General features: G+C 37.4%; 1 protein-coding gene across 11 annotated transcripts in view; it reads right to left on the bottom strand.

The window, feature by feature from the left end:
• Positions 1 to 19563, bottom strand: part of LOC311436441 (uncharacterized protein) — a 289119-nt gene that overhangs the window by 48480 nt on the left and 221076 nt on the right. Inside the window, exon 5 of one of the 11 annotated variants that reach the window (XR_014692854.1) lies at positions 5455 to 6279. The exons of the other annotated variants lie outside the window; for them this stretch is intronic. The gene's annotated coding sequence lies outside the window, so the exon portion shown is untranslated. Of the gene's footprint in view, positions 1 to 5454; positions 6280 to 19563 lie in introns of those variants that run through there. 11 annotated transcript variants of the gene reach the window in all.

Consider the following 19563-nt stretch of genomic DNA (forward strand, 5'->3'; position numbering starts at 1 on the left):
TGTTTACCCTCTTGCCCCATATTCCCACATAAACTTATCCATTCAAAAACATTCAGTGCAGCTTCTTTTCTCCACTTACCTTCCTTGAAAATTTACTCTCAGCAAGAAAGGTGGAGCAATCATCCAACCAAAATACAGCATATCAAAAAGGTCAAAGCACTACAGCAAAATAACATAAATCACAAAATATAATGGGCATTAAAATTCTGACACCTCACTGTCATGACCAAAATTGTAACTAGAGTGAGAAATTACATGGAATTAGCTTCATATTGATACGCTCTGAAGACTGTAATTTCATGGTGCCTGGATGTCATTTTCAGAACCTTCTACCTTTTTGCAGTCCTGCAGGCATGCATTCAGTTACCATCTAGGGCACTTTAAATAGAAGAGAAAAGGAAAGATACATGAATGTTTTACTTGAAGTAAGAAGTCATGCCAGTTTTTCAAACTTTTGTTATTGGTTCTGCTTTAGTCAGAAATCTTCAGTAGATATCTGATCTCTTTCGTTATATGTGTAGCATTGAATCTCCCAGTAGAGAATATTATGAAAAAGTGGATTTCAAAGTCATGAGTTGATTAGCCTCATGTTGCTTCCTCTCTGCTTAGCCCAACAGAGCAAATAGGACAGAACAGAATCAATCCAACTCATCAAATCCAAAGACATGATGAGAAGGGCAATATTTACCCATAAATCCTTTAACAGACAGTATGAGAGTTGAAGTGTTAAATTACCAGCAGTAAGTCTCTCTCTCTTTTTTTTTTTTTTTTTTAAGGTGATGTCACTTTTGAGGATCATTTGATTTAATTAAAGCACACAAGGAGGATTACTCTGCTGACATCTTGATTTAGGTGATCTGATTATACATACAGTTTATGAGTTCCTGTTTGTTTGCTTTTTTCCTATACTCTGTTTTATGACCGTCTTTCATTCTCTTTGCCTCATGCTCCTCATAGAGAAAAGACAAGGGACTGACATCAACATGACTATCCCTGAATAAATGGATGGTTAAAGACTCTCAGCACTTCTGTACACCTTCACTTGGTGAGAACAAAATGATGGAGGTGAGTCTGAGATGAAACCCATTTTGTCTAACCTCTTAGAAAGCAGCTGGGGTTTGAAGGAATGGAATTTCTCCAGAAGCAAAACAAAAAAGATCAGGTGTTAGAGTTACGTCTTAAAAATCACAGAGCCTGAAATACTTATAAACACAAAGAAAGCAGGAGTAGGAGCGAGAAACAGAAAGGATAAGGGGCAGGATATATCAGTTTAGGCTTCCAACCATGCTCACACAACTGTGGTGCTGCCACACAGGAGCTGGCTCACATACAAATAGCCTGGAGCATAGGCGGAGGAGATCATGTACCTCTTCACTAGCAGACATAATCTCAGTTATTGTTATAGCAATAAGGCTACCATAATAGAAGAGAGAAGGCACTTTGTCAGTGCAAAAAGCAGAGGGAGAAGAAAGTAAGTGAACCAGACAGGGAGGAAGCAAATAACATTACAGATGTTTGGTTGTAGTGGTATAGAAAAGAGGAGAATTTAGTTGTCTTGCTGCAGTGGACGTGAGATACAGCACTGTTGCTTCACTGTAGGAAAAACATTTGGATATTCAGCTACATTAGAAAGTATAGAATCTGATCATGGAAACAGTTTCAATTTAGGGCAAATGCTGAATGATGTGGTTGAGAAAATCCCTGTTGAGTATAATACCTGTTGTTCTGAAATGGGATTTATTTAATTTCAATTAATATAAAATATTTAAATGCTGAATGGAAGACTTTAGTTCATAGAGACTATTCAAACTACATGTATGAAGGAAATAATTTTCACTTAAGCAAAAAACAAGGTAACAAAACTGACTGATTTTCAGTGCAGACATATTATTTCATTCATGCATTTTAACAGCTCCCTTATTGAATTTTTTTTTCAAGAAAGAGACGTGTTTTCCTACATTAAGATTTCATTTCCTTTGGTAATTCCTGAGTCCTAATATGAAGGACTAGATCTTCCCAGGGGAAATCAGTCTAGATAGTTTTAAAAGGACTACATAGCTATGTCCAGTTCAGGAGAGTGATGTACTGCACCACACAGTGAAGTGACACAGACCTGGGAGACCTGGGTGGTGTATAAGCAGGGGTGCATTGCCAACCTGGCTTTGCTTCAGCCCTCTTGGATTATAAAAGCTACAGGCTTCTAAAGAGTGGGCATCTGGTCACAGTCTGTATCTCACAAAGAAACACATAAACCAAGGATTACTTGACCAGGAATTTCCATCATTTTTTAAACTCAGAAGAACTGTGGTCATCTAATTAAATGGTTGAATACTTAAAGAATTAATTTGAAATCTTTTGCTTCATGAGTTGCCAATAGAAGTAATGTGTTACAGGAAAAATGCCAAAACAGAGGGATAATTTCTCAGCATTTTTTTCTGGTGTCCATCTGTGACTACTGTCTAGCCATACAGCTTTTAGGTCATGTTCAATTATACAATTTCCCCCAGTTATGACGTACAAACAGAATACACATCACTCACTATATTTCTGATTAAGATTGCTTTGTTTCAAAGGTGGTTTTACAAGTAAGCCAACTACCAAATATAACACTGTTCAATAGAGTCTATAGGTTTCTTATTAAAATCACATAAAAGTGGTAAACCACAACCATAAAAAGATGAAGCAAAGCTTCACAATCCACTGTCCCAAAGGTACGATTATCTCCTGATAACCATATCTCCCTCTTCTGCCTTATTGCTAATTAAATTAATTAAGGAAGTCTTTCCCAAGTGGACTTGATTTAATATGCTGAATGTAATTAGCAGCTCTTGGAAATGGAGATGAGGTGTTGTTTTGTGTGTGTGTGTGTGTGCATGCATGTGGCATAGAGAGAACTCAAACCTGCAAAGAGCATGAGTGCTTGGGGTTGTTTTGTACAGCAGAAGGGCACAAAACTGCCGATGGCGACAATCACACATGTGGGACAGGGACTCCATGACCACAAATCATATCTGTGTTTTTTTGTTGTTGTTGTTGTTTTTCTATGATGTCTGTTCATTATTAATAGGAAGTGGGTATATTTGTTTTGAAAAGGCAGATTTATTTATTTATTTATTTTTAAAGAAGCAAGTGTCATGACAGAAAAGAGCTAAATCATGTTTGCTTGAAAGCTGGTAACGTTTATGGTAAAAAGTACTTTCCTTTTTCCCTTTGCCAAGCATGCTGGATGCAGACCTAATTAAAAAGGCTTAGATTTACTGCCTTTATATGACTATCTGAGAATGTCCGTTTTAAAAAAATAATAATGTTGACTTCAATGAGTAAAGGAAATTTAATATTCACAATTACGTAATAAGTCCTGTTTATCAAATACTTCACTTATTACAAACACTGAGGAGCACATTTTGTTAGAAAAAGTATCCAGTGCTTATTATTCACACAAAAAAAAAAACATTATGAACTGATTTTTATCATTAAACCTGCAGTTCAGATCACATTATTTGTGTAGGTCACACTATCACAGAATCACAGAATCACAGAATTTTCTAGGTTGGAAGAGACCTCAAGGTCATCGAGTCCAACCTCCAACCTAACGCTAACAGCCCTCCACTAAACCATATCCCTAAGCTCTACATCTAAGCGTCTTTTGAAGACTTCCAGGGATGGTGACTCCACTACTTCCCTGGGCAGCCTGTTCCAATGCCTCACAACCCTTTCAGTAAAGAAGTTCTTCCTAACATCTAACCTAAAACTCCCCTGGCTCAACTTAAGCCCATTCCCCCTCGTCCTGTCACCAGGCACGTGGGAGAACAGGCCAACCCCCACCTCGCTACAGCCTCCCTTGAGGTACCTAAAAAGAGCGATAAGGTCACCCCTGAGCCTCCTCTTCTCCAGGCTGAACAAGCCCAGCTCCCTCAGCCGCTCCTCGTAGGACTTGTTCTCCAGGCCCCTCACCAGCTTTGTCGCCCTTCTCTGCACCCGCTCAAGCACCTCGATGTCTTTCTTGTAGCGAGGGGCCCAAAACTGAACACAGTACTCGAGGTGCGGCCTCACCAGAGCCGAGTACAGGGGGACGATCACCTCCCTAGCCCTGCTGGTCACGCTGTTCCTGATACAAGCCAGGATGCCGTTGGCCTTCTTGGCCACCTGAGCACACTGCTGGCTCATATTCAGCAGACTATCCACCATCACTCCCAGGTCCTTCTCTGCCTGGCAGCTTTCCAACCATTCCTCTCCCAGCCTGTAGCTCTGCTTGGGGTTATTGCGCCCCAGGTGCAGGACCCGGCACTTGGCCTTGTTAAACTTCATGCAGTTGACCTCAGCCCATCGGTGCAGCCTATCCAGATCCTCCTGCAGAGCTTTCCTACCCTCAAGCAGATCGACACACGCACCTAACTTGGTGTCATCTGCGAACTTACTGAGGGTGCACTCGATGCCCTCGTCCAGATCATCGATGAAGATATTAAAGAGGACCGGCCCCAGCACCGAGCCCTGGGGGACGCCACTAGTGACTGGCCTCCAACTGGACTTGGCTCCATTCACCACGACTCTTTGGGCCCGGCTATCCAGCCAGTTTCTAACCCAACGAAGCGTGCGCCAGTCCAAGCCAAGAGCAGCCAGTTTCTTGAGGAGAATGCTGTGGGAGACGGTGTCAAAAGCCTTGCTGAAGTCAAGGTAGACCACATCCACAGCCTTTCCCTCATCCACCCAGCGCGTCACTCTGTCATAGAAGGAGATCAGGTTCGTCAGGCATGACCTGCCTTTCATAAACCCATGCTGACTGGGCCTGATCGCCTGCTTCCCCTGCAAGTGCTGCATGATGACTCTCAGGAGGATCTGCTCCATGAGCTTTCCTGGCACTGAGGTCAAACTGACAGGATATATATATTACTTCTGTTCTTTGACTGGATGGCTTATGTTTTAAAAACACAACTTAAAGTGATCATTCATTGTGCAAGACCCAAAAAAATATTACTTTAATTTTACACCTTGCCCATCAGACATTTAATCAGTTTTTAATTTTTTATTAAAATTACATCAAGATTCATTGGAAAAATAATTGTTTTCAAATAGAGAAACATTTTAAATCTATTTATAAATTATTATGAATTATTAACTTCCTGTACTGTACCTACTAAAAATGTTACATATAGATATTGAATAGACAAAGAAACCAGAAGTTACATTAAAAACTCTGAACTATAAAAAGCCACACAAAGGTCTTGTATGAGAAATTATTCCACAAGGAGCTTTCCCCGCTACCATCCCAGCCACACTGGTTAACAAGTTAAATGCTGAAATGTGATATAATGAAAAGCTGCTACGACTGTGGGAAGGAACAGGGAAGCATAACACATTATAACATCATTGTCCAATAGTATTTCTTCACAATTTATTTATTTATTTATTTAAAAAAAAAAAAAGAGTCAGTGTGATCAAGGACAATGACATTTTTAGTAATCCAGGCACATGTGAGGTGACATAAATAGTTTTACAAATTTGAATAAATAACAAAGAAATTCATATTAACAGTAAATGCAACTGCTATAGTAATGATACTGCAGAGATGGAGATCAGTACAGGGATTAAACAGAGGAGAATTGCTCACAGAGTTAAGTACATTTCATAACTTCTAAAGATGTACCAGATGATAAATTTATCTGCTAAAATCACAGGAAAAAAATACAAAAGTTATCCAAAAATAATTAGAGTAGCTTTGAGTTTGATACTATATCGTTACAATAATCATTCATTTTATAAAACAGTTTTTATTTTCCAGGCACAAACACACACACTTCACAATTACTCAAGTACGTTACATAGGGCGAGGCAATGCCCAAGTAGCTGGTGAGGCATGTTTTCAATTGCCCTATGCGCAACAACTGCTTTGTTATCTCTGACCTCTTCCTCTGCCTGCTAACATGTTTCTCAGATTTATTTTAGGACACCTAACACCTTAATACCTGCCAGCAGCTGCCAGTTTTTAAAATTTCAAGTGAAGGACTGTTTCTTCTTTTATTTAAACTTGTTTCATTTTGTCTCTGAAACCACTATTGCCCTAAAGACCAGGACAGGGAAGTGTTGGTGCTGAAATGCAGATAGATTATCCATGCCTAAAAATGGAACTTTGAAAGCCAAACATTTTGAAGGAACTATCAAGATGAAAAGGGTTTTTTTAATGCCATTTTAAAACAGCAATTTCACGCTTTTGATAGGCTGTTGAATGCCCAAAGATATAAAATCCTCCATTCCACAACACAAATGTAGCGCGAATTAGAGCTGGAGGAAAAAAAAAAAAAAAAAAAGATACTGAGGTTGCCAACGATATAACAATAAAATAAATAAATACTCTCCTGTACTGAGGGAGAAGTTTTTCCCTTTGAAGTTTATCATGGAGAAAAAACAAACAAACAAACAAAACTACAGGAAGATACATCTTTCTCTCTCCCTTCAATGCCTGCTCTGTTTCATTGGGTTTGCACACCTGTGTTGTGGTCTCTAAGCAAAAGACCCTGAAAAAAGACTAATATAACTATCCAGAGGACTTCCTCAACATCCTATTTGGCAGCAAAGAAGTGTTTCCTAGTGAAATCTTTCTTGATATTACTTACTCTTATTACAAAAAGTTTAGCATTGTCAGATCAGCATTTCCATCTATATTTTATAAATCAGTGAGATTCTTAACTGTTCTGAAGCTACTCTGCAGATGAAAAGAAATGAAGAAAGTGATCAGTATTCATTGTTCTAGTAAGTGGGTTTCTCTGGAAAAATTTGACTTTTTGATTAAATATTTGGAAGGATGGGGGAAGAGTAGGGGTGGGAAAGCTCACTGCTCCAAGCAACAATAAATATTCCTGCACAAGAACCCCAGGGGGAAAAAAGGCACATACACATGAGAGAATTTGAAATATCATTGTGCTGTGCATTAAAGAACTTTCTGGAAAAAAAAAAAAAAAAAAAAAAAAAAAAAAAAAAAATCCTCCAGGGATTTTTCCTCTTACAGTGCAGATTAAAGTGATATGAATATGGGAAAGTAAAACCAGCTCCTAATCTTCAGTATATTACGGGGGGGGGGGGGGGGGGGGGGGGGGCGGGGGGAGAGGGGAAATAATGCTTTACTTTTTCTCCTGAAAAGGTCCAGATGACTGGTAACTAAGATGCATTGCTATGCATCTGCTGGGGCTGGAAAACCATCACTTTGGGTTGTCATTTATGGAGGTCATTAAATAATCACCAGAATAATTAAAAATGTTCTGGGATAGGAAGCAACTAGCCCCAATACAAATTTGTCACCCAAACCAGCCTTTTCCATATCCAGGACTCAGAAAGAAATCCCATTCTATTTCCAGGCCCTTATATTTATCCTCCCTTGAGCTCAGGTGAGCCAAGCAGCTCCTTGCCATCAGGGCTGCCTGGCTTTTCCACCCCCAGGCACTGTCCTCTTGCCCACAGCAAGCACACGGCGGTCTCCCAGGGATGCACTGCCCCCAGCTACAACATGCACAGCACCTGCTGCTGCCACAGGGTACCTACAGCAGGTTGAGGCAGCAGCCCCTAAACACAACACAGAAACTACCCACAAAGCTAATCTCTGTCCAGACTGAAGATCAGGATTTCAAAGCCAGTCAAGAAAGGCAGACAGTAAATAGCTCAGACGTTTCTCTCTAGCTCAAAAATACTCACCGGGGATTGCATTTATTTAAGTGTGTTAAATACTAGAGAGAGGAGAAATCAGCATTTCAGCAACAGGATTTGGCTAATCTCACTTTGAGATCAGCATTTTGGGTTTGACTCGGGTCAATCTGATCACAAGTAATTGGTCTCTGCTAGCTGACCAAAAATCCATGCAGAAATTTGTGGTCTCAGTGCAGTAATTTGACACTAGAATAATTTGGCTGTATCAAGAAAGACAGCAAGAACTAAATTGGCAAGAATTAGAAACTAAAACACTGCCAACCAGGCCTCAAAAATTTTGCAGTGAGCTTCGAAACCTTCCCTGAGGTTTCCCTTCCCAGAGGAGAGAGTTGGTGTTTTATCACAATTCCAGTCCCCATCCTCAACTTCTTGCATGACGACTCCCATCAACCATTCCCATGTCAGCTCCTCCCATGGACACGAAACTCAGATGAAACATCTGAACTGTCAGCACCCCAGGAATCAAAGCAATCAGAATCACAGAGTGATTTGGGTTGAAAGGGGCCTTAAAGATCATCTAGTTCTGATTCCCCTGCCATGGGCAGGGACACTGTATCCAATAGTTCAAATATCGTGCTTTTCTTCTGTAACAAGTAGCTTCAGGAAACTCCAATGCTCAGTAGCAGTAAGAGCAAGCATATGTACCCTGAGCTTTCTAATATCCTATTAATTTTATTTTTAAATTGTACATACATAGATGCGCACATATGTATATCAATATGGGTGTGCTTAGCAAAACAAAAAAAAATATGTATATTCTTCCTTTTACAAGAAGCTCGATGACCAGCCAACACTGTATGCCATATCCTTTACACCAGTTAGAACTGGGTCCTATGAAAAGCCAATATATTGAGATGCAATTAGCATCTCTGATTTTTCATACAGTCGAGAAGAGTCAAAAACCAGTGCATTAATATTGTATGTGCTTTCCTGAAGTCCATTTTTTTTTTTCCCTCTAACACCCATTTTCTAATAACAACAAAGCAGTCAATCCTGAATTGAGCCCTGCAAAGGCAAATCACCCAAGTGGAACTATGCTGAAATCACAGAAACCACTTTTTGGAAATGTATATGACAGTCTCCACTGAACTGAGACCGTAGGTAGACCCAGATTAGATCCATTATAGAATAATGAGTTAATTAATTTGGTGGATTTAAAGTTAGTTAAATTACCATTTTTTCTCCTGGTATGGCAGTTCATTGATGATATCTATATATACAAACACCCTTATTCTTAAATAAGTACTGTTAGTGGTACAGTGAAAGTTATTAGGTAAATATGTCTACTTCTACTGTTATGAAAGAAAGAGTAAAGAAACAAATGGTGTGATGCGTCTCTTTTTTTACGGTTATATTTTTAAACTAACCAGATAAAAAGAGGTATAGATGAATTAGTTAACTAGTTAATTGATATACACATTTGCCAACAGTTTCCTCTCCAGAAGTATTTTGCTAATGATTAAATTTTAAAATACTATCTCTTTCAAAAGGACAAGTGTTACACTGCTAGAAGAAATTAAATGACATCTGAGATAACTCTTTTGTAGGGAAAAAAATAAACACAAGCAAACACAACTTATTTTCCTGATGCCAAATATAAAGGAAATCCAAACCTTGAGCCTGTAGTGAGGTATATCAAAGCAAGTGAGAAAAAAAGGAAGACTGATGCAGAGAACAGAAAGGTTTGTTGAAGAGAGGAACCATGGAGAAAATGGAATTCTGTTGAATCTTTGGAAACTGCTTCTACATAACTCTACACATATGTTTTGTCTTCTTTAATAACTATTTCACTGAGTCACTAAACTTGTGAACTGCAAGCACACCTAAAGAAACTACTAGAATTATATTCGAATTATACTTTTTTTTTTTTTTTTTTTTTTAAAAAAGTTATTATTCCACTTAAGGAATAATAACTTTTTCATTACAGTTACAAAGATTTTTATAAAAATCCACCCTATCTCTATGACACATTGATTTTTCTTCATGAATAAAATAATAATTCTGGCTCTCAAGCTTTGTCAGAACAGTAATCTTTAAAGGAACTAAGAAGTTCATACAGTCAACGTCTTTTGTGTTCCCTCAAAAAATTGAGAAACTGAAATGTCGTGGTTTAACCCGGCCGGCAGCTGAACACCACGCAGCCGTTCGCTCACCCTCCCCCTCCCTCTCTGGGACAGGGGAGAGAAATGGAAACTGAAGCCCGTGAGTTGAGATAAAGACAGTTTAATAAGACAGGAAAATAATAATAACAAAAGTAATAATAACAATAATAATAATAATACAATGGTGATAATAGGAAAATAATAATAATAATATGTACAAACAAGTGATGCACAATGCAATTGCTCACCACCCGCTGACCGATGCCCAGCCTAACCGAGCAGTCCGGCCCCCTCCCCCCGGCTAGCCACCCCTATATATTGTTTAGCATGACGTCAGATGGTATGGAATTGGATGATATGGAATATGGATGATATGGAACCCCTTTGGCTAGTTTGGGTCACCTGTCCTGGGTCTGTCCCCTCCCAGCTCTTACTGCAGCCCCAGCCCGCCTGTTGGCAGGACAGAGCAAAAGGCTGAGATGTCCTTGGCTTGGTATAAGCACTGCTCTGCAACAATTAAAACATCGGGGTGTTATCAGCACTCTTCTCATCCTAAGCCAAAACACAGCATTCCACCAGCTACTAGGAAGAAAATTAATTCTGTTCTATCTGAAACTTCTGTTCTAACTGAAACCAGGACATGAAACAAACCAGAAGACCAATGTGCATGTTTCTAAGGCATTTCCCTCAGTGTATGCTTGCATGCTCAGAGGTCAAATTCACGTAATGAACAAAACAATAAAACATAAAATATCAATAAATAAAAAAACAAAAAATATATACATTTTATCTGTTTTAGGTTTTACTGCATATTTCCTTGTTTTTTAATCCACCAGCCAAAGCTAAATATTTCTTGGTAAAGTTAGGCTTTATCTTTTGTTTTAAGAGGCAATAATCTCTGTGAACTGAAATCCCAGCTCCCCCTTAGAACTATGGAAGACAACTGAAGTTAAGACTGAAAATGTTCTAAGATTTTAAGAAACTAGTCTACTTAATATTGTCAGCCTAGGTCAGCCTAGTAAAATGCAAAGTACAAAAATAAAGAAGTCTACAGACACTAAGGCAGTATTATATTATTTCAATTATATTATTGAAGAAAATTACAATATTAATCTCATTCTATAATTATGGAAACTGAGATAAAAAGGTATGTTTATTTAGTGCATATACATATATATATATATAATATTTATATTATTTATATTCAAATACATTTCATAATTGAAATGTGTAATTACAGCATTTCCCAATGATCACCAAGAGAAAAAGGAGTTACCTTGTCTTGCTGTCAACTAGACGGGTGACTTAGGAGATGTAAAGAGTCACCACACAGCTGGAAATCTGCAAGTTTTGTATGATGGTGAAAACGGTAAATCTTTCTCGTAATAGCAAGCTTTCTGTCTGTGCCATGGAGCACTATTGATTGTTATCCAGTACATTGCAAGACAAAACACTTGGTAATAACTCACCAGAGCCATTGCCCAATAAAGTCAATGGAAAGAGTCATGATGATTTCCAATAGCGCTGGGCTGAGGCCACCAAGCATTAGATTTCACAATTCCTGCTTTTAAGAAACAGCCAAATTATCGGCCAGTGTAAATCAACTTGACTTCAGTGAAGTCAAGAAGCTATGTTGATTTAAAAGGAGTCAGTGACATTTGTATTATGTCCTTCAAGGTGTTCTGTAGGGAATGAAATTCAATAATAACTTTCAGCCTTTTGCTCAGCACACCAGATGACAAGAGAGACACCACAAATTCTTCTTTTCTTCCAGCTGTTTATAATAGGCATAAGTAAAATTACATCAAACCTGCTCTCTGAACTTCTACCTCTTCAGCACTGTTAAGTTTCCTGCATTTCATCATTACGTCAAATTTCAGAGCTTCATTACTATGGGATCTCAAGGAAGAGCAAGCAGAAACCTCTCCTTCTGTCTGTACTAGGGAACAAAGTCCCCTGTCCCAACTCACACCTTCTGCAGAAGTACACTTAAGCTAACCATAACAGTCTGGATTCATGTCTATACTATGTCAGATGGAAAATGATTTTCAAGTAGGAAATTAAGTTTATTTACCTGTTCTGTTCATTTGGAAATTTGGGAAACACGACTACAAGGTTTGTGAGCTGATGTCTCATCGAAGTGTTTATTTCAAGGCAAAAATATATTTTTGCCTTGAAATAAATATTTAATAATAAATATATTTTTGCCTTGAAAGCAAAAGCCAGCTCACATCAAATGGATTATCAAAGCTGTATCTCCAAACTTCTGCAATATTTTTAACAAGAGTTTCTCCTACAACCAACCAGCACAATAAATACAATTTATCCATATATGTGTGTATATATATATATATATATATATATATATATATATAATTTTGCACTCACCTTCTTCTTCCACCATAAGGAAGTTGAAGACTACAAAGCAGCATCTCTTAACATTATGTTCCACATAGAATATTTTCTAAAAGCAGTATACCATAATAAAACCAATATATAAAAGCAATTCATGAAATAACGATTAAAAAACAAAAACGAGTATTTAATTTTAGCTATCAACTCTGACCTCTGGTTTTCATATAAAATTTTTACCAGCATTTGAATCCAGACTCTCATTACTGATGTATTCCCATGAAATTTATTTGATAAGCTATAGGTTTATCAGACTTTCTGCTTTGTCTTTCCTGAAGTAATATTTACAAACTGACAATTTTAAAAGCCTATATTCTCTGCATTCCTTTATTAATCTGTTGGATGATGTTCATGCTTCATGCTTAGAGCATTCGAAATCAGCCCAGTACGTGCCATTTAGTCTTCAGGAAATATTATTTAGACTTAAAGAAATATTTTCTCATTGATCCACTTTTCATTCAGGAGTGATAATGACACAGACATAAAATTTTAAATTAATTTGTTTAATGATGCTTATATCATGAGCATCAGTGTGTAGGACAAGGCTTTTGCAATTCTGCATGGAGCTATTATTTAGAGATAAAAGTCATTTAAAATAATTTAAATGTAGGGTTAGAGAGAAAAAAAATAGGCTAAGATTGAATATTAATTTTACATTCCTGGCTTCCCACAGTCAGATGGACACGCTTTGCTATCGCTTCTTTACCAAACCAAATACCTGCTTTTATTAAATCTCATTCATATCCTGGTCTAAGAAATGGTAATGGAAATGGTCCTCCTTTCTTTTTTTGCCTCTCCTCTATCTTTATTTGATCCAATGACTTGATCCAATGTATACTTTTTCCTTAAACTAATATGATAATGAAACAAATATAAGAGATTACTTATAAAATAATCCATAACAATTGGTGGAGTTATTCCCCGTTACTATTTGCTAAAACTATTTATTTGGCATAGTTTATTTTTACTATGTGTGTTTACACACATATGCACACACACAGTGGAAGAACAAGAAAACAAGCATATGCCCATTGACACTACCTTTACTTTTTTTTTTTTTTTTTTCCTTTTTTTTGTTCTCCTCCTTTTTAGAGTCATTCTCTAGATGACTGTTGAGGTATGGTGTGTGAATGAGTAGCAAATAAATACATAATAGGTTTCTGAAAAGTAATAATAAATAATTATGCCTGTACCTACTCTGAAGATAAATAAAGGTGTCAAAAGCTGTCAGTTTATCTCCAGTAGTACTGTGGCTGTAATTTTAGAGCCATGCTACACTGAGCCAAATGCTTGAAAGGGAGACTTCGCAGAATAAACATCTAAGATGCGTCTGTTTTTACCAAACTTCATTAGAGGTCGGACACATACGTGCACTGTCTACTAAATGCTGTATTTTTGCTGCAGATAGATTCAGAATCATTTAGGATGGAAAAGACCACTAAGATTGTCTAAGTCCAACCTTAATGATAGTGCCTATCTGCACAGAAAACAACTGGGGTTGCCGGAGATGCTCAGCACACGATTACAGAACCCAATATGCATGGGCAGCCACTAGAAGGGCTGTCCTGTACCCTCTGCTGTCCTCAACTCTCACAAAACCTCTCCAAAATTGAGTGTAATGAGGCTGTGATACCACACTATCACAGAGCAGCAACTGGTTTAGGTATAACTGTTGCATCTGAAACTTGATTTTCACCTTAAGGATCCTTGCAATCTGGCAGGTACCTGGTAATAAAGCCCCCACATGGCATGTGATATCTCTGATACTAGTTACTTTTTGCATATTACAGACATAGCCTATGAATCTACTGAGTAATAGAAGGCTCAATAGGAAAACTGTATTTATGAAACCACTGAAATGAGCACCTGTCTGTTCTTGTGTTACAAAGTACCCAGACATCTATCTTCTTTTCAAATCTCACAGGGAAAAATGACAAATTCTATAGTATAAAATTAACAGTTTTGTATTTTGCACTGCTGGATAACAAAATCAAAATGAAACCAATGAATTCTAATTTTGGATACATACCTATTTTACCGTCTTTCCCATCATAGTCTTTTGACTGTTTTGTATCAGATTTCTCCTGATACAAAAATATATTTCACATAAAAATCTACAGCAAAAGCACAGGTGGGATGCATACAAACAAAATCAGACACAGGTGTATTTTTTCGTTATCTTTCCACCTAACTACTTCTTCAAACTTTAACTATGAAAAAAAAAAAAAAGTTTTCTAAATCTGTTTTATCTGTTTTTATTTATCATTACAGTTATAAAACATTAATGTGTCATTTTACTCTGAAAAACACTATTTTAAAAAGCAAACTATTCCATGTTCATTAATATCTGAGCAGATGGGATGTGTTGCAACAGATTAGTATTGAATGTAAAAATAGTAGCACCACCTATTGGCAAAACACATAAACTGATCAATCAAATTTCATGCTAGCATTCATGTTACTGGATGTTAAGGTTTTGTTCTTTTTTTTCATTTTATTTTATTCAAAATGCACATATTTGTTAATATGGCTGCTTGATTTATCTTAGAGTACATCTAAAATGTACCAAACCCATGTATTAAACTGGAAAAGTAACCCAAATGTAACCCAGAAATTCTTAATGCCAGCATCAAATTTGGTCTGAATATATTTAAACGATCTGAAATATATCTAAGCTGTGGATACTACATATTGACTAAAGCCCTGACCCTGAAATATTAGCCTCAAATTCCCCCCAAAATCTTGAAATGTCCCTTTGATTTTATTGGACTATATAAATAGGGTCCAAAAAATTATGTGGAGAAAAAGCATTCTAGCACTGGGGTGAGAAAACAGGATTTTCAAATACTTGTGCATATCAACATAGACAATTTATGAACTGACCCTGACAAATAGTTACCGTGATTCTGCTTAATACTGGGAGAGCGAAATTGCTGCAGAAAATAGATGGAATGAGAACAAAGAAAGCTTTAGTTTAGCTGATTATGTGAGGCTAGGAGTTGGGCAATGTTAATTTTTATCCAGATTACATTTAAACAAACTGTAAAAGTTAGTGTATAATTTCTTTCACTGTGCGTCTGTTTAGTTTTGGTTTCTTGGGTTTGATTTCTCAGAACAATTCTAACTTAAATTCAACTTTATAGGACAACTTTCTGAATATTTTTTATTAATACTAATATTTTCTGCAGGATTGATTCTTAGGGATTCTTTATTATATTTCTTTTCACAAATTTGTATTGTTTTACTTTTAAATGCCAAGAGCATTTGCCAGGAAAATTGGTTTGATCTATATATTACTATTGACCCTGCTATTTTCTTAAGTCTTCTTTCTCTGATGGTCTTGTTCATTGCTCCATCACTACCTCAGAGAAAGAAAATCACGTTAATCGTGGTGGGTGAGATTCCAGTAGTAGAAACTCTGCACAGTAAGTCTGAATACTGACCTTCAGATAGGCATCCCTAGTTGTTTTCACTGTTTTCTCCTTCAGTGCTCAAAATATTTGAAAAAGAAGCTGTTTGTTTCCTAGGAGCAAAGCTTCCCTGTGCTCAGGAGCATATTCATTTTTATTTTGTTTCAAAGGAATCCAGGGCTTTTGAAGTGTGCTAACAGTCTTTATATCTGCAACCCATTACCAAACAGAATGTGTTTGGAGCATAAAGCCATGCTAAACTACACTACCCGTTGGACCTCTGGGGAGATGATCACCAGCTGGAAAAAGGACACTTATTCTCCATGTCTGTAGTCCCCTGCATCTCAGAATTCATGCTTTAATGACCTCATTGTCATGCAAAGTGGCTGTCTCTCCCATCAGCACATATATCTCTTGTCTTTGCCTGTGATGATTTTACTAGAAACAATGCCAGCAAGAAAAATATCTTGTTGGTCTCCTTTGTGATGCCTCTTTAATCTGAACTGGACTAAACATAGAGAATAAGGTTGCATTTACCACTTTATGTTTAAGGTTTACGGTTTTTTAGCAGCACACATTTCTTTGTAGTATTTTGTATATGAAAGGCTATTATTATTATTATTCAGCAGAAGGAACAATTCAATTTATTTTTTACTCTACAAGGATGTGTTGGCCAAAGTAATTTATGTAGACTTCCTTGGCTTCATTACACTGTTTCAGCAATGCAAGCAGAGCCAGACACAACTGCAGCTGCAGGCTTGTAAATACTTGCCTAGCAAAACAGTCCTACCACAACCACAGCTAATGAATCTTGGTGAAGCTGACACCTCTTTCCTAGTTAGAGCTACAAACGTGCTGCTTTTGTTAGATAAAGTGAAAAGCAGCCAGTCTGACACCATTGCATCATTTTCTAGGAGCCCCTGAAGATATGTCATGTACGATATATCGTCTTGGATTGAGTCAGAGTATTGTGTTGTTCTGTCATATTATATGTGTTTAACGGTCTTTCACCATAGCTATCTCCGTGCAACATGAAAACAGTACATTAGAAATCCGTTAAGGATTCGGGGCTTCCTGAGGGGCATGCAACACGCCAACGCCCTGTGGCAGAGGATTGCAGTTTTGTGGCTGCCACCATGTCATGGGACAGAGGAGGGTGGCCTCAGGTGGGTGCTAACTGCGGGGGAGTGGCAAGAAGGGAGATGAAGTGGAGCCCTGCTGAACCCCTCTCACCAGGGCATCCAGACCTCCCAGGACACCCTACAGTGAGTGAGAAGTATTAGGCTGAGTAAGCACAATAGAAGAAAAACGTACTAAGTCACTTCTGTGAGTTTTATAAGGGCCAAGAACACAGTCAAGTGGTCATGTGATTATTATGCCTACCTCCATAGCTCCTGAGCACTCAGTGTCTCTGAAATATATTACAGATGTAATTCATCTAGCAATTACGTCAGCTTTAAATGTGTCACAACTGTCGTCACTGGAATTACTCTTAATTTGCCCTTTCATAACTAGGAAGGAAAACTAAGATTTATATCACTTGTAAGGAACTATATATTTTTGGTACTACAAGTTTATTCACCTTCTGACTAATAAACAAAAGCAGATTGTGCATCCAAAAGAATTATAGTAGGGGAGAAGATGATTCGTCAGGAGACAGAAAATTTAATAGGACATGATGTCTCAAATTATTCTTGTATGAGTTACATACATACATACATTTTTAAAATCATTAGTAAGTCATTCAAAATAAGAAAATCTAACAAAAAGTCATAACATTGCATTGTTAGGGAAAAAGTGCAAGTGTTTTGTAAGGTACACCCTTGGTATATATACTTCTAATGATGCTCTGATACAGTGGATTATGTTTATTTCTTGAACTCAAATACTGTGGGATTGTTATTTTTGTTGTATATGAAATGCTTCAAAACATGACATCATCTAGGTACCAATAGATTACACCGTCTATACTCATATTTGATTACTGAAAGCAATCACACACACAAATTACTGAAAGAAATTCACACACACAAAAGAAGCAGTTTCTGAAATATAGAGGAAGAAGCCCTTAATCTGTGAATTTTAGGAACTATTTTATTTAAATGATAGTTAGAGGGATAAATTACCATAATCACCCTACCTTTATCATTTCATTGTTTCATTTGGCACATAAAAGAACTGGCTGGATAATTCTTTTCCAATAATGGTTACATTGACTTTTACTCACATTTCTTCACTCTTCTATCCTCTTCAGGTCTATTTAATTCTCTTCATTTTTTATGGTGTTATTCACATACCTGGTTTCCCATTTCATAGAAGTAACTACTTCCAAAACTGCTTCAAGTAAACACAAACTAACCTCAGAAAAGCATGTCCTGCACACACGAAAAACAACAAAAGACTAAATATGTCCATGTGAAAACCATCACTGTGACCGAGAAAGAAAACAGAAGATAATGTGTAAAAGAGAAATCTAACACATTTCTCCTTATATATATATATATATAAAATAAAATAATAATAAACAGTAATAAAAGCAATTAAATAAGTTTTTTTTGAATGATATTGGACTAAAGAACTTCCTACCCTTGACACAACAAGCAGAGAGTAACATACAGATCAAATTCAGCACAATACAACTTACTCCCATTTCCCATGCAAATCCACACTGCTGAAGGCCTTCCTGCAGGGAAGGACACCCTTCCCTCACAGTCTCTGACATACTCACTATGGGCTGTACCCACCTGGAAGGTGGATGGGCAGAGCACTAGGTTGGTCCTCTGTGTCCTGGTCCTGCCTCTGCTGCTACCCAGTTAGCTTATGTGACCTTTCCCTCCCCAGATCCCTCTCTAGGACTTCCTGATTTGATGATTATGTCCAAGCTATTGTTTGAACACGGGCCACTCCTCCATGAACTTATTTCAAGGAAACCTTTCTGGCCTTCCAGAATCCCACAATCGAAGCTGTGTGTTCTCTAAAGATCTCTAATTCTCTCGACAACATTAATAGCTAAACATCTGAGAGAGACAGGCCATCAGCTTTTTTCCACCACCATGGATGCTGACAGCTCACCTCTGATGGTGACACCAGCCTTTGCCACAAACAACAAGTAATCTTCACGGAATTGCAGGGACCCAAGTTAGATCTAAAATGAGACAGCCTGAGAACCAGACCTCCTACAGAGATGAATCTGCTGCCCAATGTGTCAGGGATGCTTTTGAAAATGCTTATGAATCGCAAACACTTACTTATTATAAATGTTGTACCACTTCTTTCTGCATCATATATATGTGCATGATGAAGAAAATGAATATCATCCAAAAATTTTAACAGAAAACTGCAAAATTCTTCCTGATCAGCTATGATTCTGCTCACTAGGACATAGAGTTTCAAGTTACATTTTTCTCCATTTCAGATTATTAAACATGAAAAATAAAGATTTAAAAACTAAATTCTTATAATAAAATAGATAGAATGGCTCACAGACCAGAATGCAGAGGTAATAGATGATGCAAAACACAGGTTAGGAAGACTTCTTTTTCATCCTTGGAGCAAACTGTATTCAATTAATATCTAAATAATCAAAGCCCTATATCAAAATGACTTGATTTTTAGTCAAAGGAAGAAGATTTTAGGAATGTCATTGTTTCTAATACAATTCTGTCCCAGTGCCTGAGCTCTCTGCTGAAAGCAGTCTAGATTTTTGTACTCCATTCCTTTGTGGTCAGAGTGATGCTTTAGGTCTTTTCCGGACTTTCTCTCTTCCTTCATTTTCATCTCCCCCATTCTGTCTCTTACGTTTCATTGTAGGGGACGCCCTGTGTTCTACTCTCATTTTTTCAGGAATTCTGCACAAATTGATATAACTGGAAGCCATTACATATATATTCCCCTTAATTGACAATCATACAGAGCTCACAGGAAAGTAATAATATCCAGTTTTC

This window comes from Aythya ferina (assembly GCF_964211825.1).
Source record: "Aythya ferina genome assembly, chromosome: 4".
Classification (NCBI taxonomy): Eukaryota; Metazoa; Chordata; class Aves; order Anseriformes; family Anatidae; genus Aythya; species Aythya ferina.